This window comes from Telmatherina bonti (genome assembly GCF_933228915.1).
Source record: "Telmatherina bonti genome assembly, chromosome: 7".
Taxonomy (NCBI): Eukaryota; Metazoa; Chordata; class Actinopteri; order Atheriniformes; family Telmatherinidae; genus Telmatherina; species Telmatherina bonti.
The window spans coordinates 28,080,498-28,100,510 of record NC_136625.1 but is presented as its reverse complement, the minus strand read 5'-3'; the positions used below and the strand labels follow the sequence as shown (position 1 = coordinate 28,100,510).

The 20,013-nt window shown below is 37.9% G+C and overlaps 1 protein-coding gene across 1 annotated transcript in view; it reads right to left on the bottom strand.

The window, feature by feature from the left end:
- The window catches only part of astn1 (astrotactin 1), a gene marked incomplete at both ends in the record, with an annotated part of 379,418 nt that overhangs the window by 129,478 nt on the left and 229,927 nt on the right, over positions 1-20,013 (bottom strand). The window lies entirely within an intron of this gene.

Sequence of the window (20,013 nt, the reverse complement as noted above, 5' to 3'; positions counted from 1 at the left end):
AGTCACTGAGTCATCCAGCAAGTTTATTCACTAACAGCAGGTACCTCTCTTTCTGTCTTTTTGACTTAACTTGCTAGTTTCTGGTCCTCATGATTGTCAACGGTTTTGTTCTCCACGAATCTAGAGTTGGCTTGTGTGGGTGTATATATTTATGTGTGTGGGTGGGTATGTGTGTGTACCTATGTGTATGTGTATGTATGTATGTGTATGGATATGTATATATGTATGCATATGTGTGAGTGTATGTGTATGTATGTATATGTATGTGTATGTGTGTATGTGTATATGTATGTGTATGTATGTGAGTATGTATATGTGTATATCTGTATATATATATATATATATATATATATATATATATATATATATATATATATATATATATATATATATATATATATATATATATATATATATATGTGTGTGTGTATGTATGTGTATATGTATGTATGTATATCTATCTTTATGTATGCATGTATGTGTACGTGTGTGTATGCATGTGTATGTATGTGTATATGTATGTATGTATGTATATATGTATTATATAATGTATGTGCGAGTGTATATACATATATATGTAGGTGGGTATGTATGTGCATATACATGTATGCATTGATCTCTTTCTTTTGTTTTTTTGTTTTTTTTTTATGTTCTCTTTTCTGTTCTCTTTCTGCCCCTTTCCTGTCCTTTCCGGTCGGGTCCAGCAGCATAAACTCTGTAATACAAGCTATTATCCAAAACAAAATTGAAAAATAAAATAAGAATCAAGAAATACAAGGGGATCATTACATCTACAAAAGTTCCCCTTGGCAAAATAAATTTGCTCAGCAGAACACAGCATCCAGAACATCAGTCTGCTTGCTTAAATGCTGGACAAGACAAAAAGAAAAACAAAAAAAAAACAAGGCAAGGCGACTAAACAGGGAAAAACTACAAAATAAAACAGGCAACTAGAACTAAAGACACAACACAAAACACACCATGACAGGACAACACACATCATACACAGAACATGCAGATTTTTCCCTCAATTTATAAGAGATGTCCACCAAGGAGAAATCCATGGTCTGGGCCACGAGCACTTGCTTGCCGAGCTCGGTTGCCATTTGGTAAATTGTCCTTGTAGCTTGCTAGCTTCTAATTTCATGTTGGCTGGAAACAATAAGTGTGTTTTCAGATCTTTTATTCATTAAATGAGGGGAAAAATAGGTTAGCTATACCCAAACCACTTTAATACAGCAAAAGGTGTAAAACATATATTATTTGGAGATGCACAGATGAGTTCACAGAGAATTAGTAAATATTGGAGCGGAACTTTAAGTCAGAATTAGAGATAAATTTGTCATAGCTGATATAACAGCTTATAGACTGACCTTTCCATTTAAAACATCAGTGTGTGCTTTTATTTGATTAAAGTCACAGGCTCTTAAGTAGCACTTGTGTTGGAAATGGACTTATTGTAGGATTATAATTACAGTGGAAAACTAAAGTAAATGGCGATACAACCAAGGTTTATTTATTCTTTCACACACATACACACACACAAATTCACCCAAACAGAACGATGAATAATGCAGCGGCAAACACAGATCACAGTAAAGTGGCTTGATTGTTAATTAAAATGGACTGAATGCAGGCAGCAGATTAGAAAGTTGGCAAAGTGGCTGCTTTTAGACATTTGTGAAAACACTGAGGGATGGTCGCGGATTTAGCGCTAAGATGTCCCAGCTGACTTGACAGATATTTCTCCAAATGTCCTTCATATCTTCCTCTCTTTGCGCTCACTCTTCCCTTCTTACGCCCTGTCTCTCTATAGAAAAGATATTTTTGTCACATGTCCTCATTAAATCATAAACCAGCCAGACTTTGTAAGTGGAGAAAAACGCCTTCAAAGAGCACACAAACTGTTGTACATGGACAAGTACAGAACGCACACAGAGCATGCTTAATCCCTAGTTAATAAGAAGTAGATGGCTTTGACTAGGACACTCTTACAGTTTGCCAGCTGGTAAAAAGTCCCTAAAAATTTGATGCTATTTGGAGAAAAATAACATTCTTTCTTATAAAATATCCCCTTCCCAAAAAGAAAAAAATATTGCAATGGAGGATATTTTTGTTTTATGCAGGAAACTCTACAGTAATCCAGCTTTCTACTCTTCCTTCCCTTTGAACTCAGTGTAGAATACCCCAAGGCTCACAGTATAAATTTGTGCATCTTGTGTACCACCATAACTCAGGTTTGTACCACCATAACTCAGGTTTGTTCCATCATAACTCAGGTCTGTAACCACCATAACTCAGGCGTGTACCACCATAACTCAGGTGTGTACCACCATAACTCAGGTCTGTTCCACCATAACTCAGGTATGTACCACCATAACTCAGGTGTGTACCACCATAACTCAGGTTTGTACCACCATAACTCAGGTTTGTTCCATCATAACTCAGGTCTGTACCACCATAACTCAGGCGTGTACCACCATAACTCAGGTCTGTACCACCATAACTCAGGTCTGTACCACCATACCTCAGGTTTGTACCACCATAACTCAGGTTGGTACCACCATAACTCAGGTTGGTACCACCATACCTCAGGTTTGTACCACCATAACTCAGGTTTGTTCCATCATAACTCAGGTCTGTACCACCATAACTCAGGCGTGTACCACCATAACTCAGGTGTGTACCACCATAACTCAGGTCTGTACCACCATAACTCAGGTCTGTACCACCATACCTCAGGTTTGTACCACCATAACTCAGGTTTGTTCCATCATAACTCAGGTCTGTACCACCATAACTCAGGCGTGTACCACCATAACTCAGGTGTGTACCACCATAACTCAGGTCTGTACCACCATAACTCAGGTCTGTTCCACCATAACTCAGGTGTGTACCACCATAACTCAGGTCTGTACCACCATAACTCAGGTCTGTTCCACCATAACTCAGGTATGTACCACCATAACTCAGGTTGGTACCACGATAACTCAGGTTGGTACCACCATAACTCAGGTGTGTACCACCATAACTCAGGTCTGTTCCACCATAACTCAGGTATGTACCACCATAACTCAGGTCTGTTCCACCATAACTCAGGTATGTACCACCATAACTCAGGTATGTACCACCATAACTCAGGTCTGTTCCACCATAACTCAGGTATGTACCACCATAACTCAGGTATGTACCACCATAACTCAGGTCTGTACCACCATAACTCAGGTCTGTTCCACCATAACTCAGGTATGTACCACCATAACTCAGGTATGTACCACCATAACTCAGGTCTGTTCCACCATAACTCAGGTTGGTACCACCATAACTCAGGTCTGCCGAACCCACAAACTATTCTGATCTTTAACGTGACTTACAGTAAAAAGAAAAGTGGACCGCACTTATATACCACTTATGTAGTCTCGAGCCACTTTAGGAGTTATCTACAGAGTGCTAACTATCCCCCACATCCACCAATAAGCACATTGGAGGCAATGTGATTTTCAGTATGTAGCCGAAGGACAATTTGATATGTATTCTGGGGAAGCCTGGATCAAATCACCAATTTTCCAACTGGCAGACAAAATGCACTTCTTCCTGAGCGACAGCTGCCCAAAAATAAAATGAAACAATCTCTGAAAACACCAGAGGGAAAATGCAGAGATGTGATGAATGCTCACTGAAAAGCATTTATTAGATAATTCCCCAAGCAAGAAAGAAAATGGATTAGAAATTACATGAAGACCAAAATACTAAACACTAAATATAAGGATCACTCCTTGTATTTTGACAAACAAGTCAGAATGCTCATTTTTGCTGGCAAGACTACAAGCAGAAGGTGGAGGAGAGGGAGGTTAAGTGATGAAAAGGAGTGAGAGAGCGATGATACCAGGCTGGCTAACCCTCTGTGCCTGCATCTCCTCCTCCACACGTTCCCACCAAGGGGAATAAAATGTTTAAATTTCATCTGTGGGATGACCTTGACTGGATGAGAGCAGAATTAAATTTCTGTGAAGAAGAGTGGGTACTCCATTGGCCAAAGTGGAACAGATCATGTAGGACATGATTAGAAAATACAGCCCAACTCTGGAAAGGCTGCAATGCATCATGGATCACAACTTATTTGCCGGCCGCTCCTGTGGGGGCGTCTCACTTTGTCCCGGTGGATAATTCTAGAAATCATAGCGAATAGAATTATATGTAAAACAACAAGAAGAAAACCCTGTGGGGGTCTCACAGCTTGATTATTCATCTTTTAACCAAAGGTTAATAATTAATAAAAGGTTAATAATTGGAATACAAAAACCAGGCCTACTCCACTCCGGATCAACTGGAAAAGATAGGATAATCCAGAGTTTTCTGATCCAGCGGCTGATGGATGCTAAAACATAAATGCGCCTTGTCCCTTTACTAAAGAAACACCTGAAGTTATTATGAGTCAACACTAAACTGACTCATGCAGACAGCTCCTTCCATATGATATCCTCAAGGCTTCCACTTTTGGTGAAATAAACTGGTCTACACACACATAACAGATGGAAAGCTGCAAGTACTTTCTTTGTGTGTGTATTTATGCTTGTGTGTCTGTGGAATCAGAGGAGCATGCCTATCCACACTTTTCCAGCATGAATCTCACTTCTGAATTAGACTCATTTCACAATCTGAATGAAGGATTTCATTTGGATGTGAAGAAATATCCGGCTTCCAGACTGACTGAATGATTTGATGGTTGGTGCGCTCATAAATATGACAGACTGCCTGCAAGCTAAAGTGGAAAATTGGAATACAAAAATAGATGATTTTTATATCAACTAATATAAATGAGACAAAGGAGCAATTTAGAGGTACTCTTATCTGTTCAAAAAGTCTGACATTTCTACAAAGATTTATTTAAAAAAAAAAAAAAAAGGACTACTTGACTGTTCTTCTACATAATGTTAAGGTTGGATGTGGAAGACTCGATTACTGATGAACCATTACAGAATTTTCTTATTCTTGAAATGCACTATATTTGGTCAACACACAGTATGAATATCAATGCTTTTCTTTGAATCCATGGAGACATGACAAGGAAGTAGGGCCTAAAAAGCACGACTGAGATGAGAGGTAGTGGGTGAACATAACTGATGGTTTATTGTGGAAAAAGAGAAAGTGCTGCACAAGCAGGGAACTGAAATCAGAGCAAGACCAAACACAGAAAACAACAAAACATTTTAACTGAACCGAGCAAGACAACAAATAACAAATATGACCAGCAGTAACATGACGATGTAATTCAACAGAAAAAGGAACCCTGGGCGCATTAATACTGATGGAGCGATTTCGACCAAGAGACAGTTGTGACCATTAAAGACCGGATGAGGAGGAGCAGGAAGTAAACCAAACAGAAAAGATCAAAGCAAAGATTTAGCTAAATAAAAGAGAAAGCAAGACAGAAAACACAAAAGCAGGGAAGACAAGGAACTGGAGACCAGACTGCAGTAGATAAGCAAATGTAACATAGTTGCACCCAAACTTATTTTTGGCCAAACTTCCTTCAGGACAATAAAGCTCGTCTTCTCTCAACCCATTCCTGTCTGTCTGCTGTTTCCTCAGGTAGGATCTCCCCACCATTTATTAGTCAGATTACAGCCAGATTAATGGCAGAGTAGGCAAATGACGCACAACAACAATGACCATTACCTCACACATTTCAGATAAAGCACTGCGTGTCTAGCTGTGAGGAAACTGGACTCTGATTGGAACTATTAACGTCTTTCTTTGGGAACTGCTTTTTTTTTTTTTTTTTTTTTTTAAATTATATTTTTATAGGTTGGTGGCATAAATATGAAATATGGCTGACACAATCTCATGACATGTGTACCACTTCCCAGAAGCAGATCAGCCTTTTCTAATCAGTAACAGGAACTTTGAAGAGCAGTGTATGACAAATAAACCATCTTATAAGTTTAAAGAAGACAATAAAATTAGGTAATTATGAGGTAAGTGTAATTTATAAATAAAATTATAAGGTAGTGTCTTCTCGATGAAAATCTCATTACAAACACAAAATGCTCATGGTGATGTCTTAAATATATACTGTCATCATATCTAGGTGAGTATGCCTATAGTCCTCATCCTATGGAATCTAAACAAACAAATAAATCATTCAAAGAAAACTTCACGTGGTAATGCATTGAAACCAAATATAAGTTAATCAACAAGGATTGGTACAGTCTCTTTATTGTTACCTATTTTAGGTCTATGTTTATTAGGCCAGCGCCCTAATGGGACTGAGTGTGTGTGTGGTAGCCCCTACTCTTTCAACTCTAATAACTTTGACTGCCAGTGCAGGATAAATTTGTCTTTGAAGAATATGAATAAATTATTGTAGTTTCTCCGACTTCAAACTGGCTCTAAGAGCATTATTACCCACCCCAGCTGTTAATTAATTGATAGTGCATCCTGTTGGTACATGTGTTTGTGCTCTGTGTTAGGGTCTGTTCAGGTCCACTGCATTTTTGATTGGAATTAATTATCCATGCTTGTATTTGGGTCGTTTAATGTATGCACATCGGATTTGGGGAGTTTCCCTTCAGGTAACATGTAGTGTTTCCATAAGGACCCACCTCCCCTTGCAGTGTCTTGTATGCATAACACGTATATCACATTTACTAATAGTAATTATGCAGGAATCAGGATTTAAAGTGTCAGCATGTGGTTGTGACATTGTTGGGAGGGATGCAGTTCTCAGCAGGTCTCTGCCGACCCCAAAAGAACAGCAAATCTTGTGCAAATCTTGAGGACAGAAAGTAGATTCTTAAATAAAAATGACAAAGCAATAAACTGTACCATGAAGCAAAGATGATGGATGAAATGGTTCAACACTCAGAGAGATTACAGTGTTTTGCCATGAACTGAGGAAAAGTTGTGGATGCAAGCCAAGAAAAATGGCAGACTAAGCTCCTGCGAGTCATAAAGGCAACAATCTGCAGTGTCAACTTTGTGCTTAAAAACAGACGTATGTCTTGTAACTGAACAGGAAACACAATGAAATGTATTTAAGGAGTTGTGTGCACATAGACTTCCTTTAGTTTAAACATCAGGATGTTAATGACATCTCATTGGGAAATGGGAATTTATCAGTATGTTGGTTAATGGATTAAACGTGGAATGTAGAAAACACACTCCAGCATCCATAAGTGGACAGACGGAAAACATTTAATTATGGACTGTGGGTTTGCTTTTAGATATGATGATACTCACACTTAAAAAAACATGACTCACTTACATTACAGCCAATTTCCAAGGGGCTTGGTTTGTTTGAAAAGGTAGACTTTCAACAACATCATAGCAGCCTGTTTTAATTCAGTATGGATGTTATGATATACCCCCAAAAACTCTGAAAATCAATTTATTTTGAAAAGAGTAATACTTCTTTGATATCATCTATATATTATCAAGTTTATCAAACTGCACTTTAGGAGGCAGACATTGTGTCATTTTATTTTCATATTTTAAACGAAAGACTTCACTCTTGAAAGAGACGTAATTAGTTTCTGGCTGGTTTTAAAGCATTCTGGACTCCTACACACTGACTGAAAATCATTAGCGCTCTGCTGCATCAGGAAAACTAAACCCAATTTATTGGCTTTGCTCAGCTAAGAAGCGCTGCTTCTCCTGCCACGATGTATATTGTGTGCTTTTGTGTGTGTGTGTCAATGCATTAGGCAGCTGGGTCAGCTTAAATGGCGGAGACAAGGAAAACAGACGTCAGGTAAGTCTTCAAAGCACCAAAAGTAAGTAAGTAGAAAGTCCTTAGTGAGAAAACAAAGGGATCAGAGCTGGACTCAGAGAGAGGAAGAGACTCAGGAAGTTTGTTCATTGTTCTTTTTAACACCAAAATAAACTATCTGCCCTTGACAGGGTGTGAAACCTACTTTATGTAGAGCCTTTTTAAAATTCTCATGCTTCCAAACTACATATCATCTGCAAAAGTACTTAAAATCGGATTCCTAATGTCTTTGTAGCAGCAGTGCTTTGTCTTTATTTCCACATAATCATGTGCTGATGTGATTTGTGTAATCCTCCTGCATAGAAACTGATACACCCTTGTCTTTGTCTCTTCTGATGAGGTGAGAAGTCTGCGATTGTGCTGACAAAGCTCCATATCAGCCAGTTTTGTGGCACTCTAAGTGGACAATCTGTTTCTCATCTTCAACTTTAACTTGGGCTGTTGGAGTTGTTCCCCTTCGTTACACCCGATTCTTTGAATGAGAGTCTTTCTCGTCCCTCTGCAGCAGAGTTAAAACACACACTTGTGCACTAAAGTTGATTTTTTTTTCCACTTATGCAAGAGGAAATATTTCTGCATGCGTGCAAAGCAGCACTTTTAGAAAGGGCTTTTTTTTTTTTTTTGAGATAGCAGACATTTACCTCATGTCTGTCTGTAATTGTCTGGTGACTGAACAAGGAGAGTACATTTATCACCCTGCCTCCTCTGCAGCGGAGATGACATATCCTCCAACACCTCCTCCCACACCTCCTTGGATCTCCTCTGCTGCCACCTATCACAGCTCCTCCAGTGTTCACCTCTTCTCCACTGCACCTTCGCTGTTTGTCCTCCTCCTTGTTGTACCCATTCTCTGCTATTTATAATCAGCTCGTCTCACCTCCTCCTGCAGGTCTCAGCAATCCTCTATGCCTCCCTTGTTGGGAAGCCTGCGTTTCCTTCATCCAGCTCTCCTGTCAAGTCTCTTTTTTTCTTTTTATCTAATGACTGCAACCAACACCTAACTCCTCTCAACAGCCACTCCGCCATCCTCGCCTCCTTTTCCTCATTTCAATTCAACAATTTCTCCTGAACGATGACAGAGAAGTGAACAAAAACAGTAACATAAATGACAATTACTAATTTTTACAGTATTACCCATAAAATCACTGGTTAAGCAGAATGGTTTTTACTGTAGCATTAAAAGTTGGGTAGCATTAACCTCTGAAAAAGCTTTTTCCTGTCTTTTATGTACTTCACAAGTGAGAGACAAGCATTCTATAAAAAAAAAGAAACATAGTTGTTGTTAAAGTTCTAGAAATAAAACCCACCGTCTCCAAGTCTGACAATAGATTCTGTAGTTTCGATAATGTTTATGCTTTCCAGGTAGCCATAAGTGAGGATTTCTCTCATTTTCAAGCCTTCTCATAGGTGATTATGGCAAATTATATGAAAAATAGAGAAAATATAGACAAAAAAAGAAAAGTTGTCTGCAGATATTTAGACAAAGGATGAAGAAAAATATCTCAGCTTTGAAGCCGAATAAAAATTCTCCATTTTTACATGTGGGCAAAATATTTGTGAAATATGTGAAACCCAAATGCTGGACTGATGAAACACTACTCACTTCCCAAAAAGGTGTGACACCGTGGAAAAAGGAAATAAAAAGCAGGCTGCAAAAAGTTGCAAAGCCTTTCATATATTTCAGTGTCCATTTTAATTCTTGGCACATAATAGTGTCATGAATCCACATGTTCAAAGATCAAATGTTCTGCAATACTGTCGATATCTCCGCAATCAAAAGGGCAAAATCAGAAATGAAATGTGACTTTTTTTTCTCAGGGACTTTGCCCATTTGAGATGGACTGAGGCGGTGTGGAAAAGTGTCCTGCAGTGTGATGAATAACAATTTGAAATTCTTTTTGAAACTCACGGGCACGGCAGACTTCAGGCTAATGTGGAAAGGGAGCATCTGTTTGATATCAGCACCCAGTTCAACAACATCTGTAACGATAGGGGGTGTGTTATCAAATGTGGCAATGCACATCTGTTGAGGCATTATTAATGCCGATTATTATATACAGGCTTTGGAGCAAAGCAAGCTGCCGTCCATATTGAATCTTTTTCAGGGAAGACCTTGCTTGCAGTATTTCAGCAAGACAATACCAAACATCATGCTGCACATGTTACAACAGCATGGCTTTGAATAAGTGTCTAGTGGCTCAAATAGCCTACAGTCAAGACCTGTCACCCACTGAAAAAATATGACAAAGCAAAGCCAAGCCTGAGGGCGACTCAAATCCGGCGGGGAATCATGTCAATGTCACATTTTAATGTGTCACAGGTGTCACATTTTAAAATGACCGTGTACTATATCTTTAACAAGAAAAAAACCCCCAGTAATTTTCAAGTAATTAGCTGATGTTTAATCAGTGTTTTCACATCAGTCCAGTGTTTAAAACATTTGCAAATGATAGCAGTGGGGTTTCATTAAAATTTTACAAAGTTACCAGCACTGCTGCAAAACAAGAAAGCTCTCATCACTTTCACTAAACTTAGAGCTGCTGTGCAGGCAGCCATGCTGAGGGCAAATATTTGCACTAATATGTGATGGAAAGTTGATTAGAAATTTGGCATCTCTCTAATGTACCTGTATTAGAATATTTGAAAATAAAAGTGGACGAGTGCAGCCAGCATTTGGACAGCTACAGTTGGACCTGAACATGGAGAATATTTATAGCAGACTTTATAGCCTACGGCTTCAGGCTTGCTGGATGACATTTCACCAGAACACATTTCACATTTTCTGACTCTTATTTCTGGTTTAACCGTACAGTAATACACTGGACAACAAAAACAGGAAATGGGAAAACACACCACACTGACCATAAATGTACTGCTTAGTTGTAAATGAAGCTTAACCTCCAATACTTGTGGACACTACTGTTATAAAAGCAGAGTAGCAAAGACTGCTGATGTTTCCCCAGTTTGGGATAACCCAACAGGATCATAGATCTGATAAAGTGGAGAAATGTCAACTTCTTGTGCCAAAACATAAAAGAGCCCAAGCTTTTAAATCCGCTCAGTGTAAAAAACACAAAGTCCATTACCTCTGGCAAATGTTTCTGTCGCTGTTGAAACCGAAAATTGATGGTGATATGAGTTACTGAGACTTTTAAGCAGAATAAAAAAAAAACAAAAAAAAACAACTGCTCCCATGAATGCACTCATTCTGTCATCTTTGTCTACATTTACAGCCTATCCTGCAAGTATTCTGCATTTGTTCATTAAAAACGTGATATTCACCATATTAGCAACATGTCAGCTTACATCATACAGTTTAATTTGTGTAACGCGTTTTACTCTGCATTTTACCCACCTGCTTTAACAACTCAGACATGTACATTAATGCTCTAAGAAGTCGTAGCTCAAACGTGTCCTACATAACATATGATGAAGCACACGATTAAAGAAAGAAGAGTACAATAGGAGACACATTGTCAGGAATTAACAGTGAGTGCTGTGTAATTCCCAGCTGGTAACCTGGCAGGGCAGCTGGTGCTTATCAGAGGTGTGTGTGTGTGTGAGTGTGTGTGGGTGGAAGGGGTCACACGGGTTGCGGCCAGTAGTGAATAATTTTTCCCATGTCTTTCCTGCTCTTCTTCAACACTGTCTTCTCCCTCCACCTGCACTCCTCTGTCTTTCCCTGAAGCGAGACTTTGTCGACTTCTTCTTTGTTAAAATGACAAAGCCTAATAGAATAAATAAGGTGCCTATTTTTACCTGACCTGTGGCAGGGTGATCACACCCACAGCACATACCAGCACGCAACAAGAAACCAGAGGTCGGTAAAGAGCTGACACCTGACTCGGTTGGGGAGGGCGCTGAGCTTGAGGAAGAAGATCACTGTGATTTAATTGAGACAGAAAGTTGGAAAGAGAAAGGGAAGAAAAATAGGACAAACTTTAATGCTCTGTGGCAGTGTTGACTGTTTACTGCAGACACAGTTTGTTTGTGTCTAAAAATCTCTATCACCATTCATTATATTAATTTGTTCTGATGTATGGCAATTAATCAAGCTCTACAAAGTCACCTTCAGATTTTAAAGCATGTTTAATTGCTGCTGGGACACTGAAAAAAACCCTATTGTATCTCATTATTTTAAAGCTGTTTTCAGGCAAAATTTGGTATCAGCTATTTCCTGGTTGCTCAATAAATGAGAGACAGGGCTTTGTAAAGCTGCTCATCGTGTTCACATCCATCTGTTTAGATGGCTGTGGTGCTACTTTCTACATAGGAGTGTTTTAAGTAAATATAAAATTTCCTTTTGAAAAGCAGTTTACTCATTACTGAAACCTCTAAAAAAACAACGTTTCTCTGCTTGAACACACCCAATTTAAAATAAACGAGGAACAGTGCCTTTAGTGTCTGTTTAAGAGCTGTTACAATTATCCAGTTTGAAAGTTACAGATAGGATTACAATTTCTGTTATGAGATGCTTGTTTGTCAATGGCCTTGATTACTGAAGTTTGAAATCCTGCACTACAACATTTTTACCGTAGTTCTCAAACAGCCAATATAAGGTGGATTAATCTATGCATTGGTATACCAGGAGAGATTCAGTTGATGACAGTTTACATAACTGCCAAGAAGTTAGCTTGCATGTCAACCTTTTATTTTGTTTATATATTTGGCACATATGAAACAACATTAGCATTCAAGTGAAAGTAAATATGTGTACCTGTTGAAATACAGTCACATTTCATTCTCATTTATTTTAATTATACAGGTGTCTCCTATGTTGGCCATTAGCTTATTTTCTTTCTGATTAGCTGTTAGCTTCGATCGCTTCATGATATAGTATCATGAAAGTGATACTATAAAGGTCTAAATTTATAGACCCTTCAGGATTCCAGTCCTGAAGGGCCACCATCTTGCAGGTTTTCTGTGTTAAACAAATCGGTCATTGTACAAACAAACTTTGCAACACACACGCCAAATGAAGGCAGAACTCCCAACAGGAGACAGTATTTACAGCGAAGCTCAGGGTTTGAAATATCTGGTGAATATCAAGTGGGTGGTGATCAGTTCTCACCTGTCTGTCACAGGTGTCTTTGTAAGTTTAGAAACCAATCAGGCTACATGTCCAAGTTATTGCTGTTTAAAACTTTACTTGCTGAGTAATTATTTTAACTGAATGAGAACATGGGTGATATGATCACTGTGTCACCTGCAAAAATAATGTAGTTTCCCTGTTCTGACACAAGGTTTTGAGTTTATGCATGGAAAGACTTGTGCTTAAATTCATACAATTTTCTACATACAAGCTGATAACGTGTGTGGGAATGCTGGTACACACACATTAAGCCCACTTCTGTGTATGCATGGTTGATAAATTGAGGTCCCCGGTCCTTAAGGACCAGTACCCTGCAGGTTTTCCAGGTGTCCATACTTTAACACACAAGCCTCAAATGAACAGCTTGTAAAGAACTGGAGGAGCGGTTCAGTTAATCTGAATCAGGTGTGCCGGAGTTGGAAAGAACTACAACATGCAGGCGTGTGGCCCCGAGGTCTCACTGAAAGTCACAACCACGATACCCTAAATTAGCAAATTTACAAACTTAGTTCATCCCCAAGTTTTTCCTTCTCCCTTGTTCATGTTCAAGTTGTTACTGGATTCTGCGCTTGCTTTGGTTTTAAATTCCGCCTCTGCAAAGAAATTTTGTATGAAGTTTAAAGATATATTTTACATTTACATTAGAATTACCAATAACTGGTCAGATGAACAGCTTTAGTCATCTCTTGTGTGTCTCGCTGTAAAGAACAGGTAGCAATTCACTATGAGTTTATCAAAAAGGAAAATGAAGTTTTAAAGCTGCACAGTAACATGAATTGGTATGTAATAAATGTGTAGAGGCTGATCCAGTTGCTGTAAGAATTTTAAAAAGAAACACGCCTAGAACTGGGCAAATATCTGGTAGTCGCAAGATAAGACAATTTCTAGGAAAAGAATAAGTCCCTGAATAAACCAGTTCCAGCTAGTAAGAAGTCCAAGCATTTTCTATTAACTGAACTTCCTCCCAGAAACTGCTTCTAGCTGAAATAACTTTCAAATCAAATGCATTTCTTGATGTAATAAATGGTCGCAACATGACCAGAGCGGCAGTTGCTTTCATGCTGTGCATGTCTGATCTCTGGTGTGGTAATTGAGGTCATGTCTGACAATAGGAAACTTACATCAAAAACCCAGTGCAGGAAAGAAAGTGCTATTAATCACCCAGACAAGGCATCATGACCGAACTCGCACACAGAAGCAAACACACTGGCTGACCATGCGGGTTAATGAGCTATAGCTGTGTCTACACAAACATCACCGATAAAGTAATGGAAGTCCGATCATGTGTATGTGTACATACACAGTGTGTCATTTTCAGGTTCTTGGGTCATTAGGAAACAACCGATGTAAGCCTTCACTTAACTTTACAGACCACAGTGAACAAGGTGAGATTGTTTCAGCATCTGAGGTCTGGGTGGTCTGTTGAAATTCACCACCGCTATGCTGGAGAACCCTTTCATTTGTTTTAAGGTCTTAAAAAAAATGTATTCAGCAGGATTAGCTCTTCTTGTGCAAACTTGCATGTATTTACTATTTAAAGATGCAGTCACAATATTTGATTGTGTGAGAAATATATATTCTTCACAAAATTTGAAATGATTTAAACCTCACACTGCTGTTTCCAACAGGATGCCACTGTTTCTTCCCCGACGCGCTCCGAATTCATTTTAGGAAGGATCTGACATGCTAAATCTTTTCTTTAGATGTGTTTGACACAAATATTTGACACATACATAACTAAATCTAAAAACAACTGGTAGCAGCTGTGGTAGGATCGGCAAAGAAATAGAAAATGATCAGCCTGGCTTCTCCCTGAATATGGAGGGAAGCTGCAGTCAGGCACATCTTGTATTTGGAGCAAAGGGTGAGGACATGGATCATCAAACTCTCTGGTGAGCTCATTACTCCCAGCAAAAGGGCAGGATGTTTTCAAGAAGCCAGGAAGAGATTAAGAAAGATGACCCTGATTTCACATTTTTGCCAATGGAATCAATTTCTTTTCCTAGAAATGGATGGTCCTGGGTTGCTGAAGTGGAAGCAGTTTCCCCACTTCTCACTGCCAGAGAGGAGAAGCACAGTTCAAACAATCACAATTTTAGTTCCGCATGGATCAAATCAAATGTTTTATTGACGTCTTAACACAGGGAATGATAGCTGCAGAAAGTGATGGGAATTCGCTAATTATGAACTATCATAAGATGTATTGACATGATTAAGTTAATAAAATAATGGTGATTTGAGCAATAATATATGGAACAAAAAATGCAAATAGACTTGAATTTAAACTATGTTTGACTTTGCTGCATAGATCATAATTGTTGAAACTCAACAATTGTGGCTCAGTAGATTTATATTTATATTGGCTGTTTTTTCTGACTAGCCAACTTGTCCCATGCTGCTTCACTTGTATCATTTGTTCAGGTTTGTGCAGTTTCATGTAACAATGTCTGCAGGGATTCATACTTACTGTTTATACTAGTAGCACCGGTGTTCCTGACTGAACATCAACACACAATATGGGAGGGCCACTTAAATCAGCTTCAACATGGGAACATCTCAAATACATTACTGATAAAACTAACTGAGGCTGGACGTCATTTATTGAATCAGTTTGATTCAATTCACTTTAATGGTTGAGGAAACTACCGAGTCTCAGAGTCTGTATGTGAGTGGTGAAATCACTTCCTGTTCTAAACTGAACCGGACATTTAAAGAAACAAACATTTCCTCTTTAAAGGAAGAAGGTCAATGAAGCAATGATTTCAAAGAAAATAAACGCAATAACCCAGTGGTTCCCAAACATTTGCTTTTTTTTTTTTTTTTTTACCAACAACAGTAATGTCACATGAAGATTCCAAGAAATTATTTATTAATTTAGTGGCTGTATTCGTTAACTATAGTTAAATAGGTGTCAGTATTATGATCTATTCTTCTGCTTTGGTGTGAAATGTTTTAAACAAGGAATCTCTGCAAATTATTTCAGGTGAGCAGAGATTTCAAAGAGACAGATGCTGCTTTAGTAAAACAACTCTATCTATCATAATTGGGGAGTTTATGTGTGAGGTAACCATCATGATTTTCTTTGTATTCTGGATGAAAAGTCATCAAGTGATGTTGTAAGTTGTTTGGCTTCATACTTCATAACATTAAATGATCATATATTGACATGCAAAACACTGTGGTCTCATCATTACTGATCACTAATCAATACTATTACTTGACCGTTACCTGGTCAAACAGGGGTTGACATCCTCCTTCCTATTTTCTCTCCCCAGTTTGAGAACCACTGCATTAAACTGTGTTAGTACATGATAAAAGCTGTAAAGTAATCTCTCCATGTTAAATCCCTCAGTGAACTAAGACAGAATCTTGCTAATTCTTTGCAATTAAAGTAAAATGTTGACTAATGAACTGGCCGAAATGTCACCTCTAAAGAACTGCATATTTAGTTTCTTCAAACATTGTAATCCAAGAGAGATATGAGGGCTAGATCTTCCATTTCTATCTTTTAAATACTTCTGCCAGAGGCTTTTGTCCTTAAAGTGTCAGAGTATCATGCATGTTATGGCACTTTATGCGTGCATGTTCTGACTTTGCAGAGCTGGCAAACTGGTGTGCAACCACAAGAGTAACACATGAAACACATGGCAAGGCTTCTTCACAATATCTTTGCCATATAAATTCTATAAGCACTTGTGTTTGGAGCAGCAGAGGCGTTTTTCTTTTTCAGGAACAGCAGTCGATTCCACATCTTTCATTCATCATAAATTTGGAGCCAGAGTGTAAAAAGCAAGTTCAGAAAAATAAATGAATAAAAGGAGGTCAAAGTCTTTTTTTTTTCCTTTGCTCAGCTTGACAACAGGAATAAGAATAGCCTGCTTACTGACTGGACACAGGTAGACTACCCACACATAGCGTTGTTATGGTGACAACAGGCTCAACTCATGTTTTTACCAGCTAAAAAACATGATTATGATTAAATGGTTTGTTTCCCAAAAAGTTTAGGAGAAACTCATCCATGTGTTTATCCCCAGTAGACTGAATCACTGTAATTGTCTTTTAACTGGATCTGCTGCTGGAGTTTTAACCAGGACCACAAAATCTGAACATTTTACACCAGTTTTAACATTTTTGTTCTGTTTTACAGTCAGTCTCAAATTCTAAAACCAATCATTTACTTATCACAAAGAAATTTAGGACCCAAATCCATCTGTGATATTTTTTAGAGACAACAAATTGATCAGGACTCTTACATCTAAGGACTTAGGGTCAGTTAGCCCAGGCCAAACATGGAGATGGAGCATTTAGCTGCTACGCTATGGAACAAACTGTCAAAGGACATTAAAGATTTATCAATATAAAAACTTTTAGATCCAGGTTAAAAACATTTGTTTTCTTACATGCCTTACAATAAAATCTTTGTGCTATCTTTTAACTTATCTACACTGTTAATTTTGATTTAATTATTTTTACAAAACTAAGATGATTTTATTGTGACCTTTGCACAACCTTTTAATTTTGCTTTAATATAATCTTTTGAATCTCATGATATTACTTTATGTCATTTTCAATCCTTCTTCTCAACAAACTGTAATTTTTGTGACATTTATGTGCAGCACCTTAAATAGTCTTGCACATTAAATGTTTGACGCATATAAACTCGCCTTGCATTTTTCTCCCCAAAACAAAAGACGTCTGTGAAGACATACATAAATTCTAACTTTAGTCCAGTATTTCATAAGCTGGCAGAGGAAGAACATTTCTAAGTTGAAATGGTAAACTTAGTTGTAAAGTTTTTTTGCAATCTCCCAAAGTAATGGTTTCTGTTGCTGAATGGGTAAAAGCTGGGGCTATGGACTGCCAGCGTTATTTGACCAAATGTCAAAATATACAATCAAACAGAAAAGATGAGATATGAGCACATCAAAACATAAGAGGATTCTTTACTTTATGCTGTTGGCTCTGTGAGGAAAATCTATTTTTATTTAGTACAAAGGTTGAGTTAGTTTCTACAAAGGACAAGTTTCTGCATTGACTGAGGTTGACCTGAAACAGGTCAACCTCATCATTTTAAGTCTAAAATTTTCACTGGTTGAAGAAAAAGAGACTTATGTTACATTATGCATGTAATGAAGCGGCAGTTCAAAGTCTAATGAATGAAGGTGGAGCACAGTAGTACATGTCAGTTTGCAGCTTAAGATGATTTTCATTCATCTGCTGAGTTTTTACTGAAGAAGTGACTGAAGCAAAGGCTCGAAGCAGATCCTCTGATCTAGAAAAGAGATTTTTTTTATTTTGTCTTTATGTTTCTCTCGTGTTTTTCTCATGTTCATACATGCTACTCAGTTCAAAGCTATAACCACAACAGATGCATGAACAACAAGTCCACTGGTGTTTTTATTTCCCTCTGTTGGACCAGTAAGCAAGTAAGGTTTGCAGAACAGTTTGTCAAACTGAATCAAATTAAACTTTATTTATAAAGCACTTTTCATGCACAAAAGAAGAAGAAACTGCTTCGGGTACCAGGTGAGAAAACAATACCTAGGGGTCCATCCAAGTCAAGAGACAAAGAGTTGGTCACGATGGGAACCTGGGATCAGGGCAGAATGGGTCCACAGCACAACCACAAGGATGCAGTACAGATCCCTGACTACCCAGCATGGATTGTTACCATGACAACAACCACACAGTCAGAGTAGGCATAACTGCCAATGTAGAGGACCCCCAGAGGAAAGCATCAGTGTGAAACAATAAATAAAAATAAAAGATCCATTTAATAACAGTATATAACTCCAAAATGCGTAAAAATATACAAACTAGAATTAAACTTGATGAAAATAGATTAACAATAAAAGCAGAATTAAAAAGTTTACATAAACAGATATATGTTTTAAAATAAATAAATAAGTAAGGAAATAAATAAAAACTAGAATCATATTAGTTTACAAGTAAAGAAATGGAAAATAAGAGCTAGTTATAAGCTAGACCTAAAAAGGTAGGTCTTGATCCTCATTTCAAAACACATCAATGGTCTCTGAAGTTCTGGGACCCTCATCTGCTACTCAGTTCAAAGTTGGAAACGGACTCTTACAGCAACATTTACTTACTGTGCTCTGAAGGTAAGAACATGTTCAAGGCCAAAGCACATGTATGAACAGTAAACACAGTGATGCTTTCATTGTAGCTTCCATCCACAGTTTATGGAAGGTGCAGGTTCACTGACATCAATCTGAAGAAAATTGCCCTCATTTAAAGAATAATCTAAAAGCCTCTAAGACGAGTTTAAGAAAAGACAGTATGGCAATTTTTTGGATTTCTTTGAAACGTTTTAACATTTTTTCCAACTGGTGTATCAGATAGGTCTGAAAATGAAGAGTAATGCGTTTCTTACAAGTGAGAAAACTCTGTCATCTGATGTTGACAGAAGTAACAAGTAACTCTAAATGAACAGTGAAACACAGCAAGTGTGTCTATGGAAAAAGAAAGGAACAAAAGTAGTTGGGACAAACAGCAAAATTGACAGTGGTCATTTTGGAGCCAGTGAGGTGAAACGGCTATGGGAGATGGACTATTACTTATCTCTGCTGTGACTCAGAGAGAAAACAAGCACAGGTATGAAGGCCAGCGTGAGCCGGCACTGGGAGTTAATCAAAAAGCCGTGGCCTTGGCTTTATGATTGCTTGATTGTGGTAAAGCCTGAAGCACTGAACAGTTCAGTGTAACTGCTTCACATAGAGTTAATTCTGATTTCAGCATTAAGTGATACCTTTCAAGAAACGCATTGTCACATTATACTTTCACATGTGACGTAAACTTCATGTAGTATAGATAACAACTGGCTAAAAGAGCAAACATGATTAGATCCTATGGAATTAAACAACTGCCTCACCGTGTAACTGTCACCTACACATAATCTTGAAGACTTACATTTAGTTTAACTGGACACATGAAATTGCACAGACAACTTGAAAACAACTTGTCTATTTTAAAATGAGACAAGCAGCCTTATTTGTATTTGAAATCATTCGAGGTTCACATAGTTTTGTGGCACTTACCACTCTGTGAGGATTGGTGAAGTTCTATATATTATCATACAAAAGTGTCAAATGTAAAGGAAAAAAAAGAAACAAAAAGTTTGAACAATATATAA